This window comes from Pleurodeles waltl, chromosome 11, assembly GCF_031143425.1.
Source record: "Pleurodeles waltl isolate 20211129_DDA chromosome 11, aPleWal1.hap1.20221129, whole genome shotgun sequence".
Taxonomy (NCBI): Eukaryota; Metazoa; Chordata; class Amphibia; order Caudata; family Salamandridae; genus Pleurodeles; species Pleurodeles waltl.
In genome coordinates, this window is record NC_090450.1 from 572356279 (window position 1) to 572379914 (window position 23636).

At 44.0% G+C, this 23636-nt stretch overlaps 1 protein-coding gene across 1 annotated transcript in view; it reads left to right on the plus strand.

Annotated features, from left to right (window-relative positions):
- The window catches only part of PPP3CC (protein phosphatase 3 catalytic subunit gamma), a 548773-nt gene that overhangs the window by 322769 nt on the left and 202368 nt on the right, over positions 1 to 23636 (plus strand). The gene's annotated exons all lie outside the window — the stretch shown is intronic.

Below are 23636 nucleotides of genomic sequence, written 5' to 3' on the forward strand. Positions count from 1 at the left end.
AAAAATAATACTTAACCTACCTGTGTTGTAAAGGCACTGCAGTTGTAAAATTGTGCAATGTAAAGGCACCCCTGTTGTAATAACCACAGTGTAATGTTCCATGAAGTACTGACCTGGGAAGTAACAACTAATATTCCAGTGGTACAGTGGGGGCTCAGGTCTCAAAGCAGCTCAGCTGGCTCAAAAAAATATTTTTCACTAATGCCCATAGGTTGACTCATGATCAGACTCCCTTCCTCAAAGGTAAGTCACCTACTGAAGAATGCTCACTTAAAAAATCTTCCCGCAAAAAAACATATAAGCTCTGCAGGAAGAAGTCTTCACTCTCAAGGAAGCATACCTTTTTTCAGCACTGTTCAGAGTCTTAAAGCAATTCCTTCTCATCCTTCTCTGCCTTGATATTGGATGACCAATCTGCACTGAAAGATGAGCCTGAGGTTTGCTGGTATCTTCGCTGTCCCCAGACTTGTCAAGTCCTTCCAGTTAGCAACGTTAGATAATTTCAGAATAGCTCCGCAACTTTCTAGACTGCCCTTAAAGGTCTGATCAGGTAGGCTTGGTGGCACCAACTGACACTTCACTTAAACAGGCTTCAGCAATGGCATATATAGTGAAGTCAATGCAGTCTAAGGTCCTGTCCCTGTTTGTTTGGGCCATTCTTTGATGGATCTGCTGCAACAGTCATTGCCAAGGCAGCAGAGGCCTTGAAATTGACTTTTCTTTCTGCAGAATTTAAATCTCACATTCTGACAAATCCTGAAATCCTCCACAGTGTCTCAGGAGCCCTTGCTTCGCTGTTGTAAGGCTCTCCTAAATCCTGTATTAGCTGGAATGGAGAAAAACTATTTTTGGCCTGGTAATCAAGCAGCAGATCGGACTGTGAACCCCCTCCCTCCAAGTCCCCTTCAGCAGCTCCACCAGCAAAACCTCTACAGTGTCTATCCTCACAGGGTCACAGAAGGCAGAATCCACTGATCCTGTCCGGTTTGGCAAGCGATCACCTTGTGGACAGGTGTGTCCAACAGATGGTCCGTAAAGGTTATGCCTTACCCTTCCTTTCTTCCCCGCTGCAGTTCAGAATTCAAAATGCTCACCCTCGCCCAGGCCTTCTTTGCTCTTGACCATATCGAGTGAATGGTAGTCTGATACCTGCAAGATGCATATTTCTGCCTACTCATCCTGCCAACCCATCAGTGCTGTCTGTGGTTGTGGTGGGACAGGAGCCCTTTACTTTGGCTTTGCTCCTCCTTGGTTACACCAGAGGTCCTCTGGTGTTCATAAAAGTGATGGTGGCAGTACATATTCGGAGGTCAAAGGTACTATCTTCCTCTATCTCAAGAACTAGCTTTTGAAGGTGGACTTTCCCCAAGCAGCCACTGCCAGACTGTGTCTCAGTGGCAGAACCCTCTCCCTTCCCCGCCCGAGCGGACAATGGTGACGCTTGCACCAGGTCTTGAATGGGGTGGCCACTAGAGAGAGGTGGAGATCAGAGGCCACTGGTCTCGGTCTGTCAGTCCTGGCTCCATATCAGCCTTCTGGAGCAGAGGACTATCTCCTTGGCGCCGAAATCCTTCCTGCCATCCATCAAGGGGAGGCTGGTACAGGTGCTCATGGACAACACCACCACCAGGTGGTACTACAAGGAACAGGATGGGGTCACAGCCATGTGCCTGGAGGTCTTGCACTTCAAGAAATGGCTAGACCAGGAATCCCCAACCTTTTCTGTAGTAAGATCTACTTATGTTAAATAAAAATCATCCCGAGCTACTAATTTTATTAGTGTACTAATGGTGACCATACCAGATTACAGCTACATTAGTAACTGCTCCAAACAAGGTTGTCAGCAATGATCACCTCAGTGCATCAGGCAGGGTTGCTAGCAGTAATGTAAAACTACTTTATCAATTTGGAATGCCACTCTACATGAGTAATACAAAATAACCATAACTGCAATGCCCTCGGCATCAATGTAATAATATGAGTAGTAAGTCTCCTTGATGTCACGTTTTATCACTCATATCAGCCTTAAATGTATTTTGCAGATTCATCAATTTTTCTCCAAACATCAGCTTCTGAACAAAGTTCTAAAAATACACACAATTTCATCTCGAATACATGCTTTTCAATTTTAATGTTCATATATTAAATCAGGTAAAATGATCTAATTTAATATGCTGAGCTGCACATATGAGAGCTACTTACAGGTAGCTGCAGAGCTATCAGTAGCTCTCAAGCTACTCTTTGAAGAAGCCTACGCTAGAGGACTTGGTGGCGCAGCACCTGCCAGGCTCATTGAATGCCAGGACAGACACTCAGCCTTAAGCACCTAGCGCATCACAAGTGACAGCTACATCCAGAGGTGGTGCAAGGTCTCTTCCACAAATGGGGAAAGCATCGGCTTGATCTGTTCATCACTGATGAGAGCACACCTCGGCACTTCTGCACATTGGAGTTTTCAAAGCGTCTGTCTCTCAGAGACTCATTCCACCTCTGGTGGAACTTGGGACTCCTGTACAACTTTTTGTGCTAATACCACTTCTGCCCAAGTTCTCAAGATCAGAACTGACTGGACACAAGTCGTCTTGGTGGCATTGAACTGGACAGAGAGATTAGGCTGCCCCTCCTGTAGGATCTGTTGTTGCAGCAGAAAAGCAAGGTTCTCCACCCCAGCCTTCACAACCTCCAGCTACACGCACGGAGATTGAGCAGCGCCTGCTGAATGCCTTCAGTCTCCCTCTGGAGGTAGTTGAAATCATTTGGCAGCCATACGTCCTGCAACTGTGTAAGCGGGTCACTAGGAAAAGATTGTGGTTTGGTGCAGAACATGCCAAATTGACCCCCTTCAGGTCCCATTGTCTGATGTACGGTCCTTCGCCCGGCAAGGCCTTTCTATGGACATGGTTATCTTTTTGTCCTTTCAGAATTCCTATGATTGCTTGATCAACCATCCTTGTTTAAATGATGAGGTTTTTGAAAGGGTTGCAGCATCATTTTTCTCTCCGTTGTGGGACCTCAATCTTGTAATTATTTATCTGATGTGTGCTCCATCGGAGCTGCTCTACAGCAGTTTTTTTCCCCGTGGCTCCTCACCGTCAAAACTGTGTTCCTAGGTTGCCATCGCCTCAGTATGACAGGTGAGCTTCAGACTCTGAGTGTTTATCCACCATACACCACTTTCTTCCTTGGTAAACTGGTTCTGCTGACTAGGGCATCATGTTTACCGAAGGTTGTGATGTCATTCCACGTTGGTCCAACCATCAACCTGCCATCGATCCATACCAAATAAGCGACATGGTAAATTCAGTTAAATCAGCTTTGCAGACCGCCGCATCAGGTAGAAGAAGATCCATGACCTCAGCCACTTTTGAAACCTTCTGGTAGACTGGGACGTGTTATTGGCTTGTAGTAATTTTGCGCTCATTGGCAAGGCAATGGGTTATAAGTTTGCAGCTTTATGCCTACAGCTGACAGCTTGTTTTCCATCAGCTACTTAATTGGTACAGTCTTGAAAAGGCACCATGGCAGCATTGTGTGCTGGATGTTCCAGACTAAAACCTGTCTTCAAAATCAAAATAATCAAGAACAGCAATTCGAAATCCTTTCCTGGTAAAGTGACTTGGAAATGGTGTGCTGTCGGATTCACAAGATTTTACAGCATGAGCTGCTAACAAGTTCCTACTCTATACTATGTCATTATAACTTGTTGATACACCAGTCCTATATATTGAAGTGATTAACTCTACTTTTGCACTCGTCATGGATTACTTGGGCAGTCATCATTTGTAGCCGAGTTTTATTTTTGCCGTAATTCATAAAACATGATTGGACAGTACATTTACAAAGCATAAGCCTATCGATTCATAAGATTGTCTTCCACTTCTTTGCTGATATCTTCAAAGTCATCATCAATGTTGTCTGCTTCCATTTAGAACTCAAGAACTTCCGTTTGTAACAGTTTTGCTCTGCAGATATTAAACTATAGTGTGAAAAAAATGTTAAGACAACATCAGGGGGCGTGGTCAAGATAGCGCCGTGAAAGGATGCTCTAAAGTGAGCTCCGTCCACAGCCGACAAAAAAGATCCTGATAAAGCACCAAAATCCCAGGCATTGCACATGAAAACTACCAAATATGAGTGCGAGATGGATAGCACAATAAGGAAAAACGAATAACGGAAACCTGCGATGCAGCAAGTGCGCACCGGATGACCCGCGCTGGAGCCGGAGCGGCGCCCGTGCACGGGCCTACCCGGATCCGGGAGAATCCTGACTGGCGGAGCCGAGAGAGACAGAGGTGAGGAGCACCCGACCCCGGGACGCATACTGGGGCTCTGACCCGCATCGCTGCCCACGCTGCTACCCACGCTGAAACTCCTCGCGGAGCTAAGCCCGGTGCGGGCGGAACCACCTAGCGACGCAGACTCTGGCTTACTCGAACCCTCACAGGCCCGATGGAGAAGCGTGGAGTAGAGGGCCTGGAGAAATGATAGATGGGAAGCCGGGCTCCGGCCGCTAACCGCACCAAGACCCATCGACGACGACGCCATCGGTAGTCGTGTGCAACAAGTACCGACGCTTAATTAAGTCCGACAGGCTAGACAAGGCCCGAGGTGCTGCGCCGCTCCACTACTCCCAGCAGTTGAACATTTCCATAGAACCCTTACAACTTGCACAGTGAAGCTTACCAAAGTGAAAGACGCCGGAGGGCGCAAATTGGATGTCGCGGGAAGACATGGCTGCATGAGGAACCAAGCGACTCATAAAGCGACCACCGCAAACACACGCAAAGCAACAAGGACCGCGACCTCATTCGACCCTAGAACGAGTCATATCACCAAACACACGTGCAGATTCATCTACAAAAACAGGGCTCCTGGACGGAATAACATTGTTGCTCAATGGTTCCGTAGTGAGCTGTTACCGCGGTAGACAAACTGCATAAACTTATAATCTGATACGCATGAACTCAAGGTTAATATATAAATGGTGAAATCGAAAACACAAAAAACACAAACTGAAACTAGACCCTCATCAGCATCAGAAATGGACGCAGAACCCCACCCAAATGCCCTACATAAAGTGACAGAGACCCTAGCTGCCCATTCCGTGCAAATGGAAAAGGTACTCCAAGCAATACTCGACACCAAAACATCATTAGAAGGAAAAATAGACACTGTAGTGGCCGAAGTCAACACGCTTTGAATGGAACAACGGAAGCTAGCAGAAAGGGTTGCAACAACTGAAACAACCCTTAACTCAGCGCAACCAGACATAGCAGACTTGAAACTCCGGCTCCAACAACAGGAAACTGAAATATTACGCCTAAACAAGCAGGCTGACGAGGCGGAAGGGCGATCTCGCCGCAATAATGTGAGATTCCTCGGTTTTCCGGAGAAGATCGAACTCCCAAACGCAGAACTATTCCTGGAGCGCTGGCTTAAAGAAAACATATTTACAAATGACCCCCCACCGCTATCAACAGTGGAACGTGCACACCGAGTACCAGGGGGCCCTCCCCGTCCGGGAGCCCACCAAGACCGCTAATCGCGAGACTTCTTAACTACAGAGACAGGGACCAGGTACTAAGAAACTTCCGCACAACAGGCCCAATTGACATAGAAAATGCAAAAATCACGGCCTACCCAGATTATACAGCCGAAGTCCAACGCAAACGTGCCACTTTTAACACAGCAAAACAAATATTGAGAGATAAAAACTATTCATACTCCTTGATGTACCCGGCTAAACTGCGGGTAGTGGACGGCGAAAGATCACACATTCCCAATATCAGAAGACGCATGGACCTGGATACACGCGAAAGGCCTGATAGACCCTACAGCCGAGACCCGAACACAAAAAGAGTGGCTGACTCCACAACCACGCCGCATTAAAAAATTTACACGCAAGACCGAATTGGGTCCAACGAAATCGCAAGTAAAGGCGGAGCAAGTCCAAGTCTTAAAGCTGGCGAACAGGTTCTCATCCAACCAAGACACAAACAATTCGGACTCCAACTCAACGAACAGTCAACAAGGCCTAATCACGTCGGCACTCACCACAGGGCCAATGTTTACTCCACGCTCGGCGGATGACCTTTAGTACGGAAACAGCAGGACTTTCTTTATGCGAACTCACGAACTCAAGGAACAAAAGCAGAACAACGAACATATCATGGACATTCTTCCCCAAAAACCAAGTAAACCTGGAACAACAACAAAAAAGAAAAAGGGGAAACAAGCAAGAAGCATGCAGAAACCAAACCAGGCACTACATGCGAGCTACAATCACATTTGGCACAAAACGGAACACAAGAAGGGATGCAAATACAACTACTCGGGCTGAAAATCGGAGACACTCCGGACAATACAACAATGCCCCCCCCAACCCAACGGGTTACCGAATGGACCTTACAGTAACTAATGTAAACAGTTGCACCAGTTGTGCCTCGCAGCCCCCAGTTTGATTAATCAATGTAAGTTTTATTTTCTCTTTTACTTTCATTCTCTCCCACAAGATGCTTAATATCCCAACACACAGGAGACTCTGGGCGAAATGGCGTGGGACCCGGAACACGAGGGACACATTATACCAAGCAATCCACACAATATGACGTCATATATAATATAGTAACCTGGAACGTTAGGGGACTGGCTAACATGACCAAGAGACGTAAGATATACTCATACCTTAAACGACACAAAATACACATAGCTATCTTGCAAGAGACGCATGCCACAGCACACGAATTGTGTGAAATAGACAAAAATTGGTCTGGAATAATACATGGAACCAAAACCTCGACATATGCGAAGGGTGTATTAATATGGATAGCCCCGGGCGTACTATACACAGTCAAAAACGTACATACAGATAATAATGGAAGATACACTAGCCTGGATGGAGAAATAGACGGGAAACAACTAACGATAATTGGACTATACGCACCCAACACAGGACAGGGAGAATTCCTCTGAACCATTACCACACAAATCCCATATGACCCGATCATACCCACTATATGGGGGGGAGACTTCAATAGCGTAATTGAGATGTCATTAGACAGATCACACCCTCCAACGAGAGACGTCCAGTGCAGGACATTGTCCTGTGCACTTAATAAATGGATACAAGAAAGAGAATTACAAGAATAATGGCGGCGTTTACACCCCACAGATAGAGAATACTCTTTCTACTCACCAGTACACCAACTCCATACGAGAATAGACTTATTATTATGCACTAACAGGCTAGCACACATGATACATAATGCAACATACCTGGCCAAAACCTTATCAGATCACTGCCCGTTACTCGTAACATTAAAATGGGGCAGACAACCGACATGTATACCAACATGGCGCCTGCAACCCACCCTACTACGTGACCCCCTTTTCCGTGCTAAAATAGCAGAAGAAATAGAAACTTACTTTGCAATTAACACAAAGACAACAACATCACGTGCTGTTGAATGGGACGGACACAAAGTAGTTATAAGAGGCATGTGCATAGCAACGGCAGGTGGGGTCCATTGAGAACTAAGTGCAGAACTACACAAAATTGAAAGTAAAATTCGCAACTCGGAATGCGAATTGGCCTTGGGCAGAGGCAACAATAACGAATTAACTAACCTCAAAAACCAATGGAATGCAACCGAGACTCACTTACGTAAATTTGACCATCGACACTACATAGCACAATTACACGCCGAAGGCGAATGTTCTAGCAGGCTACTAGCGTGGCTAGCAAAAGGGACACAGAAAGTCACACCCATAAACGCTATACGCCAAGTTACAGGCACAATGGTAAACACACAGCAAGAGATCAACAAGACATTCAAACAATACTATAGCACACTGTATGCAACCGAACATCCCCCCCCCCCCCAACCCCACCTCCCCCAACCCGGCAAAGTTCTTTCAGCAAGCCCCAATGAAGAGATTACATGCAGAACATATAATTAACCTTGATAGACCAATCGAAAGTGAAGAGATATTACAGGCATTAAAACAGTTGACACACAATAAGACCCCAGGGACGGATGGACTTCCCATAGAATACTACCAAACTTTCACACCTCAGATAATTGCATCATTCCAAACTATGCTACAAGAAGCATATGAAAGAGGACAACTCACAGAAACACAAAGGGAGGCGACAATTGTAGTCCTACATAAAAAAGGACAAGACCCTTTAAACGTCCGTTCATATAGACCCTTATCCCTATTAAATTCAGATTATAAAATATTGGGGAAAATTCTAGCCAATCGCCTCCTGCCACTAATGACTACCCTGATACACCCAGAACAATCTGGCTTTATACCAGGGCGTAATACCTCTATTAATATAAGAAACTTAATACGCATCATGTCCATGACTCGGGGAACTAGTTCACTCTAGAGTGGCGGTGTCACTGGACGTGGAAAAAGCCTTTGACACTCTGGGCTGGCCATTTTTTATGACAACGTTACAAAAAATGGGATTCGCGCTGGCTTTATACGCTGGATATCCATAATATACACTAATCCAAAAGCATGGATTAAAACCGGCGCAAATATATCAGAGAAATTTGACATAGTAAGAGGACCACGACAAGGTTTCCCATTATCACCACTACTATTTGCACTTGCAATAGAACCACTTGCGGCAAGACTACGTAATGAAGCAGTAGAATGGGGTATCCCAGACGGCGAAGAATTCCGCATAATTTCATTATATGGAGACGATGCACTAATATATCTACGCAACCACACAGTATCCCTCCCACATATATTACAATTACTTAACACATTTGGAGACCTATCTGGCCTGCGTGTCAACTGGTCCAAATCATGCATATTCCCCATGTGTCCATCCCCAGAACCGCACGCCGAAGCGTCAATCGATGATGTCTTAAAGTGGGAACATACCACTTTTAAATACTTAGGAGTCCATATTTACCATAGTGCCACAGATCTAAAGGAAGGCAATCTGGACAGAGCCATTAGATCAATTAAAAGCTCAATACCCTTTTAGTGCTCACTACCCCTCTCGCCTATGGGAAGAGTGGCTCTGGCCAAAATGATAGTGCTTCCTCGACTACTCTATCACTTTACAGCACTACCACTAATACTACCAAAAACACTCTTTGCACAATTAACCAAACTATTGATTGAACTGATATGGGCGAATGGTCGCAGAAGGGTGGCTATTGATAAGCTTTACCTCCCAATAGAAAGGGGGGAATGGGGGTACCTCACCTCGAGCTTTATTATGCAGCAGCACAGTTGCATTGGATCACAACTTGGCTACAAGACCCCCCAAACCCAGAGGGACACAAAGTGAGAACGCAACTAGGAAGAACAAAGATACTAGATTGGCTCATAGGAGGGACACACACCTCACATCATAAAAACGCACTAATGACAGTTGCCGAACGCACCTGGAACCGATATGTATCTCAGGGAACCCGCGCACCACTATGCTCACCAAAGATCCCCCTACTAGCCATACTAGTTATAAATAAACTACACGATACACTGAGCCTAGCGACGTGGACCGCAAAAGGCTTAAAACAGATCGGCGACTTATATGAAGACGAGCAATACATAACATACACAAAACTGGCAGAGGCATATAACCTAGGACCAGGTGAATTCATCACATACGGGGCACTCAAAGGACTGATACGCAAAATATGGGGCCAAGGCAACTCAGAACCACCAACAGCCCCCACTCTACATGAACTACTAGCAGATATTGGCACGACACCAAGTATATCCCAAATATACCAAATACTACAAGCCTACCCCGTAAAAACACAAGCTAAATCACACTGGGATAAGGCCCTGCAAACACCCCTCACAGAGTAACAATGGACCATGGCCCTCACAACCACGCAGGAAATTTCCTGCAATGCCCGCTTCAGATACACCCAACTTAATTATTTACACCAGACATATTTAACCCCACTTCGCATAAAACGCATGTTTCCACAAGCAACTTCTGAATGTCCACGATGCGGTACCACGGAGGCAGATTTTTACCACATGACCTGGAACTGCCCACCACTACTTCGCACATGGCACACCGTCACACAACAGACAAACAAGTGAACGGGTCTAATGCTAAATCCTACACCCGAATCCTGCATTCTGGGCATACGTCATAGACGCAACAAAGACCGACACAAACATAGATGTGCAGACTTAGCGTTTATCGTCTTTAAATGTCTCATTGCAACACAATGGAAATCCCCTGGCACCCCAGATATAAACAGATGGCTTAAAGACCTAATACATTGGGCCAATGCAGAAAAACATGTATTAGCCTCATTAAGGGATATAGGGATAGTGGTTAAAAATGCGGAGATATGGGATACCTTCCTAGAACAGTTACTTGAAAAAGATGACACCCGCCCGCCTTAGATCACTGGCACAAAGCTAACAGCAATTGACTATAGTAACAAGACACTACAGCTGTAAACCCTCCTCCGACACCCGCAGTTTTTCTCTAAAGGAAGCACATGTAACTACAATATAGAACCTTCCAATTCCCGCACGGGCCCCACCGCTCTAACAAATTTCCACAAAGAAGCTGTCAAATCCCCCAACAGAGCATCTCCCCCGCCAGCATCTTCCCCACCCCCCTTAACCTATTATATATTGCTTTGTTTTTTCAGTCTCACCACCTGTTTCTTTCCCTCTTGTTCTCCTCATTTCGGTTTTTTCACTACTCTTACAGTGCTCCTTTAACCAAATGCAACAAAGATTCTAACTGTAAAATATATAAAATTAGATGCATAAATTGATTAGAAGCAAAATTGTGAAAAAGGAATCTCATAACTGCATTATAAATAACACTGTTTATCAAATCAATGTAAGAGTTGTTCACTGGAAAATTCAATAAAGAGATTTAAAAAAAAAAAAAAACAACATCAGGCATTCTTGTTGACTCCCATGATTTGCGGAGCTCTGGGGCATCACAGAATTTGTCATTAAGTCCAAAATCTAAATCCTTCAGGGTGTTTCTTAAAATGGTTCCTGCTGATTCTACTACACCCTGTGATCTTATTTTGGCAGCAAGAACTTCAGGAGTCTAATCGTCTGAGAACACCATAAGTGGCTCATTCTTTTCGTTAGATTGACAAAAACGAATTCTGTCATTGAATTTTCTCACCCGAAAAATCACTTTAATCAATGTTGACCAGGATTTCTCTGATCTCACGGACTGTGAACCCATAGCCAGCACTCAAGGGTGGCTTTAAAACGTAATTTGCTTTTTCAAAGAGTGCAAACATAACTGAGAGTTCATTGTACATTCATATTTTCAAATGTATGCACACATGCAGTACAGGTGGCCATACAAATCCGCTGTATATACATTCACCTCGCTGTTTATATCAGCTACTCAGCTGAAAACTTCATCTTGGAAGAAACTAGCTGCTGATAAAAACATGGTTGCCCTTTGAGACTCACATACGCTGTACTATGTTCTTTCATCAATCCATTTGGCCCTTGTTCTGGCTAAACCACAGATAACACATTGAAGATCCTCTGCTTTCTGATCCGTTGTTGGAGGGGGATGAGGGGCAGCCATCGATCTTCTAAGTGGATGGGCATTGGGTTGGTTGTCATCGCTTTCTCAGAAGACTCGGATTCTTGTTGTGATTCACTGGTTTCTGCTATTTTTTTTACTATTTTTTTTTTTTAAATTCCATTACATACGACTAATTTAATTAGGCCGATATGCCCCCAAGGGGGGCAGAAACCACTAGGCACCAGGGATTTTGTTGTTGTTTTACAGACTGGTAGCGACCCCTTAGGCAAGGGTCGCTCACCTGGGTGGGGGTGGGGGGGGGGAGCAAATTGTCTTTAGGCCATTTCTGCCCCTTTTGGGGGCAGATCGGCCAATTTTTTGCTACGCCAAGGGGCAGAAACTACCAGGGATTTTTTTTTTTTTTTTTGCATCAATGTCACCAAGGGGAGTGACCCCGTAGGCAAGGGTCGCTCCCGGGGTGGGGGGGGGGGGGTGGTCAAATTTCTTTTAGGCCATCTGCCTATTGTTATTAGGCCGATCTGCCCCCGGGGGGGGGGGGGGGGGCAGAAACCTCTAGGCGCCAGGGCTAATTTTTTTTTGTTATTTTTTTTTTTTTAGATGGGGAGCGACCCATTAGGCAAGGGTCACTCCCCTGGGGCGCAAATTGTATTTGGACCATTTTTGCCCCCCTTGCGGGCAGATCGGCCGATTTTAGGTCAATCTGCCCCCAAGGGGGGCAGAAACAACTAGGCACCGGGGATCTTTTTTTTACGCCAATGTCACGCAAGGGGAGCGACCCCGTAGGCAAGGGTCGCTCCCTGGGGGGCTGGAGGGCAGGGGTCAAATTTATTTTAGGCCATTTCTGCCCCCCTGGGGGCAGATCGGCCTATTGTTATTAGGCTGATCTGCTCCCATGGGGGGGCAGAAACCTCTAGGCGCCAGGGTACATTTTGTTTTTGTTTGTTTGTTTTTTTAGAGATGGAGAGCGACCCATCAGGCAAGGGTCGCTCCCCTGGGGGGCAAATTGTATTTAGACCATTTCTGCCCCCCGTGGGGGCAGATCGGACGATTTGTGTTAGGCCAATCTGCCCCCATGGGGGCAGAAACCACTTAGGCACCAGGGATTGGTGTGTGTGTGTTTTCTTTAGGGGGTAGCCCCTTGGGTAAGGTTCGCTCCCCATGGGGGCACATTACTGTTGGCCATCTGCCCCCCATTGGGGGCAGATGGGCCTATTTTTGGAAGGCCCATCTGCCCCATGGGGGGGCAGAAAGGCCACCAGAGGCCAGGGAATGTTTTTCAAAAATAAGAGGGTGGGGGTATGGCCATACCTCCACCCCAAATAAATAGGGCCAAAGTTGTTCTGCCCACCAGTGGGCAGATGGGGCAATTACCCCTGATCCACACCCCGGGGGAACAGAAAGTCTACTAGATGCCAGGGAATTAAAAAATAAACAAAAAATATTGGGGTGGTGGCTACCAACCAGTATGGGCCTGGTTACGCCCCCACCTCAACTGAAGGAGGTAAGTCTTTCAGCTCTCCCCTGCACTCTAAAACATCTTATCCCACAGTAAGCCATGGGCCATGAGAACTTGGCTTACTCTCAAAATCGTCCCGCTTGGAATGGTGAGGGCTGCACTTTATGGACTTTGGGACGCTGCCATGTAGAAAAATCCACAAGACCTAGACACATCTGAAAACTAAACATCTGGGTGATTCCAGGGTGGTGTTTCACATGCACCCCGCACCATTTTTGTTCCCACAATCCCCTGCAAACCTCCAACTTTGCTGGAAACCACACATTTTTCCCACTTTTTTGTGATGGAACCTTCCGGAATCTGCAGGAATCCACAAAATTCCTACCACCCAGCATTGTCTCATCTATACCGATAAAAATTCTGCTGCACTTGTCAGCCTAAAAATGTGTTTTTTGCAAACTGCCCTTTTGGACCCCTTTTGTTCTCCCTCAATATCGACATGTTTTTGGCTCTTCCCTTTCACAAGCACTTCGCCCACCTACACAAATGAGGTATAATTTTTACCGGGAGACTGAGGGGAGCATTGGGTGGTATGAAATGTGTCCCAGTACGGTGATCCCACACAGAAATGTGGGAAAAATGTGATTTTATTTAAAGCTAAATGTGAGGTTTGCTGAGGATTCTGGGTAAGAAAACATTGGGGGATCCACGCAAGTCACACCCCACTGGACTCCCTTGGGTGTTTAGTTTTCAGAAATGTCTGGGTTTGGTAGGTTTCCCTAGAAGGCTGCTGAGCCCAGGACCAAAAACGCAGGTGCCCCCATGCAAAAACAGGTAGTTTTGTATTTGATAATTTTGATGTGTCCAGATAGGTTTTTGGGGCATTTCCTTTTGTGGGCGCTAGGCCTACCCACACAAGTGAGGTACCATTTTTATCGGGAGACTTGGGGGAACACTGGGTGGAAGGAAATTTGTGGCTCCTCTCAGATTCCAGAACTTTCTGTCACCGAAATGAGAGGAAAAAGTGTTTTTTGGGTCAAATTCTGAGGTTTGCAAAGGATTCTGGGTAACAGAACCTGGTCAGAGCCCCACAAGTCACCCCATCTTGGATTTCCCTAGGTGTCTAGTTTTCAAAAATGCGCTGGCTTGCTAGGTTTTCCCAGGTGCCGGCTGAGCTAGAGGCCAAAATCCACAGGTAGGCACTTTGCAAAAAACACCTGTTTTCTGTGAAAAAATGTGATGTGTCCACGTTGTGTTTTGAGCCATTTCCTTTTGTGAGCGCTAGGCCTACCCACACAAGTGAGGTACCATTTCTATCGGGAGACTTGGGGGAAAACCGAATAGCAAAACAAGGGCTATTGCTCCTTGTCTTTCTCTACATTTTTTCCTTCCAAATGTAAGGCAGTGTGTAAAAAAAGAAGTCTATTTGAGAAATGCCCTCTAATTCACATGCTAGTATGAGCACCCGGAATTCAGAGATGTGCAAATAACCACTGCATCTCAACACCTTATCTTGTGGCCATTTTGAAAATACAAAGGTTTTCTTGATACCTATTTTTCACTTTTTCTATTTCAGCAAATGAATTGCTGTATACCCGGTATAGAATAAAAACCCATTGCAAGGTGCAGCTCATTTATTGGCTCTGGGTACCTAGAGTTATTGATGAACCTACAAGCCCTATATATCCCAGCAACCAGAAGAGTCCAGCTGACGTAACGGTATATTGCTTTAAAAGATCTGACATCGCAGGAAAAAGTTACAGAGTAAAACGTGGTGAAAAATGGCTGTTTTTTTCACCTCAATTTCAATATGTTTTTATTTCAGCTGTTATTTTCTGTAGGAAACACTTGTAGGATCTACACAAATGACCCCTTGCTGAATTCAGAATTTTGTCTACTTTTCAGAAATGTTTAGCTGTCTGGGATCCAGCATTGGTTTCTCACCCATTTTGGCCACTGACTGGAAGGAGGCTGAAAGCACAATTTTTTTTAAAAATGGGGTATGTCCCAGTAAAATGTCAAAATTGTATTGAAAAATTGGGTTTTCCAATTCAAGTCTGCCTGTTCCTGAAAGCTGGGAAGATGGTGATCTTGCCACCGCAAACCCTTTGTTGATGCCATTTTCAGGGGAAAAAACACGAGCTGCCTTATGCAGCCCTTTTTTCCTATTTATTTTAAAAAAAACCAAATTTTCACTGTATTTTGGCTAATTTCTTGGTCTCCTTCAGGGGAACCCACAAAGTCTGGGTGCCTCTAGAATCCCTAGGATGTTGGAAAAAAAGGACGCAAATTTGGCGTGGGTAGCTTATGTGAACAAAAAGTTATGAGGGCCTAAGCGCGAACTGCCCCAAATAGCCAAAAAAAGGCTCGGCACAGGAGGGGGAAAAGACCTGGCAGCGAAGGGGATAAGACTACTTGACCCCCAAAACCTACGTATTGTCACCAAAATGAAGTATATATGTCTCATGGTTCTTGAAATATTACATCACTGTAACACATCCACAATTTTAAAAAATGGCATCCAGAAACAATCAGCCGGGATTAGCAATGTCTACCCAAGTTAAATTACTTGTCTAATGATACAAAAACACAAATCAAAAATGAAAATCTCCAGATAACATTATTATTATTATTTTTTTATAACAGAGACTGATCAAGGGGCCAGAACTATAATGGCCACTTGTGCATCCCATGGATAGGGAACTTCCTTGCTAAACAGTGGATGAAAAATAGATATGTTGAGTAGCCTTTGTTATTGCATGAGGAAAGGTTGAGTCCTTCCAGTCACATAAGTGTCTTGGTTAGAAAGTCACTGCTAGGAAGAAAAACCCACAAAGGGGAAAAACGTAATTTGACAATCTGTATAGTTATTGATTGCAGATGTAGATTGTATTGGTGTAGGCAAGGCACCAAACTTCCCTGACATAAAGAAAGGGAAAAGAGGCAAGGAACATAAACGTCCAGAGTCTCCAAGGTCCACAAGCAAATTGATCCAGAATGCTAGATTTTAAATGACAACTAGCCATTAACATCAAAAGATTCTTATCAAAACAGATGAAAGGCAATATTTCCAAAGGAAGAATCCCATCTGCTGAAAAAAAAAAAAAACAGTGACAAAAATAGTCATCAAGGGGGTGAAGAGTGTTTAAAAATAATAATAATCAGGGAACTAATGAATTATGATGCATCTTGCATTTTCTCACGCTAAATTGGAGCTAGCCTCATAGGAGGAGACTCTGCCACATCTTGGCCTTTGATATTCTATTATTTCAAGGGCGAAACCACCATCTAGGATATGGTTCTTTAAGTGGTCAAATTCCACCTTTGACTGGAAACTCCTGGACCTTGTGATTCCATAAAGAAGTTAAAGTTTGACCTTTCTTACTCCATGCAGTTTTCTTGAGGCCCACTACCTGCAGCTTTTGCTATCTTCTATCCATATCGTACCCCTCTGGGTTACTGCATGTGCTGAGGCACCAGAGAGATTCCGGTGATCAAAATGCCCTGCTTTCAACTTGGTGAAGCATGTAGCAGCAGGCTGAACAGTAGTGTGCAAGCTTCTTCCCCTCCAAAAACTGTATAAACTCAGACAAGCTATGATATTTCACTTAGTTCAGGACACAAGTACACATTTTACAGTATGCCCCACTTTCAAAACTCTGGGATTATGTGGATGTTTTTCTAACAAACATTAGACCAACAAACATTAGACCAACAAAAGACCATGAACTGACGAAGCATATTCTGAGGAATGCTCATTCATTGGATAGTCTTTTCACTAGATTAGTTTTCCTCTGAATTTTCAGATATCACAAATCTCTTGAGACTCCTGTTCAGGTTGTTGTTGTACTATTATTGGTGGAGGTGCAGATGATAAGGATCAGACACACAAGTCATCATTTGAGAAGAATAGATGATGCTTTCCAGTGTGAGCTAACTTCAGCTGAAATATCACAGGATTTACTTGTTGAGTAATCATAAATGGTCCTAAAATTGTAGTTGAAACTTTGCTAGTAAATAGAAGGAAACCAGCAGACACCCAAACCTTCCTACCAGGCTACCAGGGCAAAAAGAATTGGAACTTTATAGTTGTGTGCCAGTATTCTTCATCGGGGCTTTGTAATGATTTAAACTTAAACAGCTGTCTATGCCTCTTCAGTTGACTTAAGTATTTTGTAGCTGCAGGAATTAAAGAATCAACTCAAGGAAAAACGGAAAACCTCTTGGAAGGGAACCTTCCATACAAAAGAATAGTGGTAATGTCGTAACACTGCTGTAAGAAAATTAGGCATTTGCAAGATGATAAAACCAATCATTTTATGGAGCACTACTGTAACACCTCAAATATTGCTCTAGCCTCTGATTAGTTCACTATGTTCTTTAGACTGGGGACGATAACCGGAAGACAGAACCTCTTCAGCTCCGATTGCATTAAATAGTCTACCAAAAACATGAATGGGATGAATGCCTTTATCAGAAATGGTTGCGTGAGGCAATCCACGAAGACAACATTTATATGTCAAAAACCACTAAGCTATTTCTTCTGCTGTGTGAAGTGTCTCCATTATCACATGATAATCTTCAAGAAGTTAAAAATCAGTAATACAATCTTAGCATAGGGCATGGAGCAGCTAGCATAGGCTGCACATTTCCCAAAAAGTGTATGATGTTTATATTTTTCTTGCGACCAAATGAGAAATACAAGATCATTTATTTTTTTTATGTCAGAATAAACCGCTAACCACCTGAAAGACCATAAAACCATATCCAAAGTAGTATTCAGTCCACGAGCAGACTCATGACGCATGGTCAGTACTTCGACTTTTAATTTTTTAGTAGGAATAAAAGTAGTTTGTTGGTTGAATTGTAGTTCATGTCATCAAGACAGCCTTTAAAGGAAGAGCTTCCAAATGTTTTGGATTCAAATGTCCTCATGCAATCTTTACTTTTCTCAAAAAGGACTGCAACATTGCTAACATTTTCTAGATGATTTAGACTGTTCATAACTGAATGAATAAGACCAAATGAATCAACAACTACATCAAATTGAATACCGCAACCAGCACAGTTCATACCTGTGAAACAAGTCCACACAGCAAGGTAGATCACAAACTAAATACTTGTAGTCTATCCATGGAACTTTCCTGCAGAAGGGTGTACACCTGTTTGGGCAACCGGAACCAGAGCAATAGTAGTGTGCTTGAATCCTTCATCAGCACAGAGGGAAGGCTCCTGAGCCCTATAAGGAGTTTCCTACAAATGAACCAGGAGTTTCATGGATAGGAATATTAACATGTAACTGACAATATAAATAAAATGAAACTAGCTGTTCAGTGTCTTGGAACGTGAGACATTACAACAACACCTTGAAATAGGGAACATTATCTCTGAAATTTGGAGAATAGGTTGACTCTTGATGAAGAGCCTGGTAATGGAGAGCCTTCTATTTGGAACCAGGGAATCCTGTATTTAGGGAAGCTGCTGGTTATTGACTGCTAGTATGGGCATAAGTAACCTCATGATGAATGCATGTGAACCCAAGGGGCAGTGAGAATTGTGGTATGTGACTGGGACCTTAGAAATGCCTCTTGATGGGGACCTGGAGGTATCAAGTGGTAGAAAGCTTTGCAGAGACAAATTAAAGTTGGACCTAGGAAAGATCATTTGTGGCATAGTGGTGTAGACATCACTCACACCTTGTAGCAAAGAGGAGAGGACAACAAGTGTTTAGTTGGGTTGCTGTGGCACATGAGATTATGCGTGCATCACACTCTGCCCAGAGTAGAGAGGAAGAGTCAAGTTCTCGAAAGCTAAAAAAAACAAAGCTCAATATGCAGGTGCCACTTTAAGCTTGGAACCTGGAATGGGTTGATTGGGGGGGGGGGAATGTGTTACTCACAGCACCATGCATCTAACTTCCGTGCACTAGTTCATATGTATTTGTGCACTAATTGTATAGTACAAACCTATAGTGGAGCACTGTATAAGGTCAAAGGTAAACATACTATCAACAAGCCATTGTAGAGGTAGTTGCATTAAGAGAGTGGAAGTGCAATGTCATTGCACCATGATGTAGTATTCTTTTAAGAGCTGTCTTCAGTTTGTTATGGATTGCCTATCCCTCCTTTCTAAGATAGTTGGGCAGTGGTGAAAATAGGGAGCCTGTCACTGTTCAAAAGGGGTGAAATGTGACTGTTGCAAGTAAGCAATTAACTTCCAGGCCCCCACAATCACACTTGCATTCAACAAGGTCAGTTCTGAGGGTAATCTGTTGTTAAACAAAAATTAAGACTACCTTATTTTTCAACCCAGAAACGTAAGTCAGTTATGGGAGATATATTGCTCTTCCTGAATTATTTTTCCAGATTTGTTCTTTCTGTATTTGTTAGTTTTTCAAGGACCTCTAACTTTATAGTTGATATGATATCAAATGTGTAACATATACAAGAATGGGTGCCTGTGTTGTAAAGCTAGAACATTCAAATATATTTCTTCCAATGTTATTTTCATTTTTATTGTGAAATAAAAGGTACTAGAAGATTAGGCTGACATTGAAAGCCTTTCTATCTTCCATCAAGGGAAGGCGAGTGCAGTTGTTCACAGATAACACCACTGCCTTATGGTATTGCAGCAAGCAGGGCGGGGTGGTATCGTGGACACTTTGTCAAGAGGCCCTGCATCTCTGGACATGGCTGTAATGTCAGGACATTTCCCTGGTGGTTCAACAGCTGGTGGGCTCTCTGAAAGCCAGAGCGAATTAAGTCAGCCAAAAATGCCTAGTGATCATGAGTGTTGTCTCCATCCAGAGGTGTGGCAAAGTGACTTTCAACAGTGGGGAGAGCCTTGGTTAGATCTGTTAATCTGCCACCAAGAACGTTTGATGTCATCAGTTGTGCCTGTTGGAGTTTTCAAGGCTGCTCTCATTTGGGGCTTTTCTTCACAAGTGGACCTCAGGCCTCCCGAATGCCTTTCTGCCCCTACCACTCCTGCCTAGCGTTCTCAAGAAGATCAGGAACAACCAGGCCCAAGTAATTGTTGTGGCTCCTGACTGACCTCGAAGAGTTAGGTATCCTGAGCTGTTGAGCATGGCCATCAGTCTTCCAGTCAGGCTGCTCCATCAGAAAGATCTTCTGTTGCAGCTGCAAGGGACGGTTCTCCACCCAAACCTGTCAACGCTCCACCTTCATGCTTTGAGATTGAGAGGTTGACACTTGACCGCTTTTGACATTCCACCTGAACTCTGCAATGGTATCACACCAGCCAGGTGTCCCTCTACCAAAACTGTGTACACCTGCCGTTGGGGCTCATTTGAGGCATTGTGTGTAGAGGAACATGTTGTCCCTCTCTCTGCTCCCCTCTCTCAGGTCCTTCTCATTATCCTTCTCTTGCCTACTAGGTCTCTGCTTTGGGACCCTAAAGGGCTATCTTCTGTTGTCTCAGCCTTTCTGTGGCTTCCAGATCAGCCATCCCTCTTCAAATCCCCTGTTGTGAATAGATTCTTAAAAGGGTGACATCACAATTCCACCTTCCCCCTTTATCATGCCTCTGGGACCTTAATCTTGTCCTAACTTTTCTAATGTTTGCTCCCTTTGAGGTATTAGATAATTCTAGATTGCTTTCCTGGTGGCAATAACATCTGCCTCAAGGATCAGTGAGCTTTAGGCTTTGTCATCCATGCCTCCATAACTGAACATCTACCCAGACAAGCTAGTTCTACAAACTAGAGCCTCCTTTCTGCTGAAAGTTGTCACTCCCTTTCATGTAGGCCAATCCATCACTCTGCCTTCTTTTTACACTCTGCCACACCCTTCTGAGGAAGAGGAGTGACTTAAGTGTCTGGAGCCAAAAGAGTGGTGTCGTTCTACCTTGACCCCACAAGAGAGTCCTGGGTGGGATGACTAACACTTCACAGGGTATGTCTGAGCGAGGAAGGGAAAGGCTGTGCAGAAATGGACCATCTCCCATTGGATCGTGCTCCGCATTAATATCTGCTACGCATTGGCCAAAAAGCAACCCTCTGAGGATTTGCATGCTGATTCCACCAGAGCTAAAGCTGCAAACCACTGCGTTAGTACTCAGAGTTCCGGTCCTGGACCTCTGCCAGACGGCAACGTTGTCCTCCCTGCCGGTTTACAAAACACTCCTGCCTGGATAGTCAGGTCCATCGGAATGGGTGCTTTGCTCGTTCGGTCCTGCAGGACTTTTAAGTGTGAAACATTTTCGCAGACCCACCTCTTAGGATGTATTGCTTGGTTATCTATTCTATGTTAAGGAATCTGTGGCTAGAACTCTTCATCAGATTAACAAGTTACCTACCTTCAGTAACACCTTATTTGGTAGAGACCTTATCTAGCCACATAAACCTTACAGACATACCCACCCTCCCTGCTCTGTGAATGGATTTCTAAAGACAGGACTGTTCTCCTTTCAGGGCCCTAGTTTTCCACACTAGTGGTCAGTGTTCCTTCTAGCTCTGCACTCCTGGTGTGTAAAGTCAGGAAAAGGATCTGACGTCAGTACGCTGGGTTGGCACCTATATAGGCGCTGCGCATGCCACATCCAGCGAGAAGAATGCCGATAATGCAAATGTAGAGCTGGATGGCACCACCTTCCAGCACGCAGAGGTACTGCTTAGGAAAAAAATGACGGATCCAGTCTGATGCCAGAGTGTAATTCTAAGGTAAGGAATCTGCGACTATAGAGAGCCTCTGCCAGACAGGGCGTTAACAAAAGTGAGTAACTTGTTCTTCAGCTATGATGGAAGTGTTAAAAGCTTCGATTTTGATTGTGTCGATGATTGGTGACATCAGTTATGAAATATGGGATGGCTCAGAAGACCAGAGGCGGGGATGAAATGGAGGGCTCTAGATGGGACTGTATTTATTAGTTAATCCTAGTGACTTGCTTGACCATAGATATTGGAAAACTAGATTATGACGATGCACTGTTTGTCATATGACCTTGTGGAGGGTAAAGATAGATTTTTGCCTATTTGATTGCTTGTCCTAGATTTTATGGGAAAAGGGTATTCAGTAATTTGTCCTGCTATTTTGAGGCCTCTAAATTTGTTGACTGAAAGGGGTGCTCAGGTGTAAGGCTGCTGTCTTGGTCAAACAATCTACGTTCCGCGGTCTGAACAGGGGAAGTAATGAAATATTGAATTCATGTGCCTTTGTCCCTGCATGTTGCCCTCTGTGCTATTATGAATAAAAGTTGGCTTCCAGTTTAGCAGAGGGTGTTGATTGTGGGGTGGCAGTAGGGAATTTACGGAGAATAAATAGTCTGGACTTGTTTCATATTGTTAAGCTGTGGAACGTGTTCACAGTCAAAGGATAGAAAAGGAGTTACTTGGTGCATTCCCAGTGAAACTTTGCTACACACCAAAAAAAAAATACTGCCAAATGGATTTTTTAACCTTATGCGCTCCGGTGTCGCCCACAAGTATTTTTAACCAATGGCTATGTGTGACTTCGAGCTACTTTTTTGACAGTCAACTTTACTTTTCACCATTGCTTCTGTGATGCCCAATAATTAACTAAAATGGTAGTTTGCTTCAGTACCAGTTGTTGTATTTCATTGGGACAAGATGGCTGTCAAAATTACACTTAAATGGGGAGATTTTTCTCCCAACCATTTTTCTTCACCTTTAGGTTTTCTCAGATGAGAACATGCTTATCTGGACGGAGAATTTGTTTTTCCTCTGATCAGATTTTTGTTACACTTGGAGTTGTTGAAACAGGCAACTCTGCCTACAGTGCCACAGTTGGCTAATGAATAACCTCATTTATCAATCGTTGGTTTTCCGCGCAGTGAAACACTTCCATCAAATGTTTGTGCCTATTGTATTGTTGCCAAAGTGTATTCAGTAACGTCCCCCAGACATATTTATCAGATATCTGAAGTGTCTACATTGGTGACCACACAAGTATACCGTAGTGTCTGCTTTCTCAATGGTTCCTCACATGATAGTTGACAATTTGAACGATCAAAAAATCCATATTTCTGAAGTCATTCGCTACCCAATTGCTGACTTTTTCTGTATGACTTCTTACTGTACATCTGAGGTTAGCCGAGACATTTGTTTTTCCAAACGAAATCCTTAAATACAAAAACATACTTATTTGCATACAAGAGATTTCAGGCAATCCGTTCATCTGCCAGTCTTTTTTTGTGCCATTCACATTTTTCTTCTACCCAGCAAAAGCTTTCAGCATGAAAGAATGAGTTAGCCCACTTCAGCCACTTTTGAGTTACAGCGTTCAGCCCAAGTACAGTGTTTTCACTCAGACAGAAAATAGTACTGTTTATGCCAGAGACTAGCGGACAAATGTATTTTTTATTTTATTTTATCATTACTTTTTTTCATGTTATGAGGGCATGGAAGCTCCCAGGCACTGCTACGGGGCCCTCACTGCTTAGTTTTTTTTTTTTTTTTTTTTTTACAAAAGCACAACAAAAAACGTTCTAGGATGGTCGTGTTAAGACTCACGCCTGGCCATTTTCCAGTGCACTATCAAATAAGGTGTGGTATTAATGGTCCAATTTCCCGTGGATAAGAATCTTTGACTCAAGAATAAGGTCCGTGTTGTATTTTTTTTTCCACAGTTGAGCCCTGTTCAAGCAGTCAAGTATATTCCAGTGGTAGAA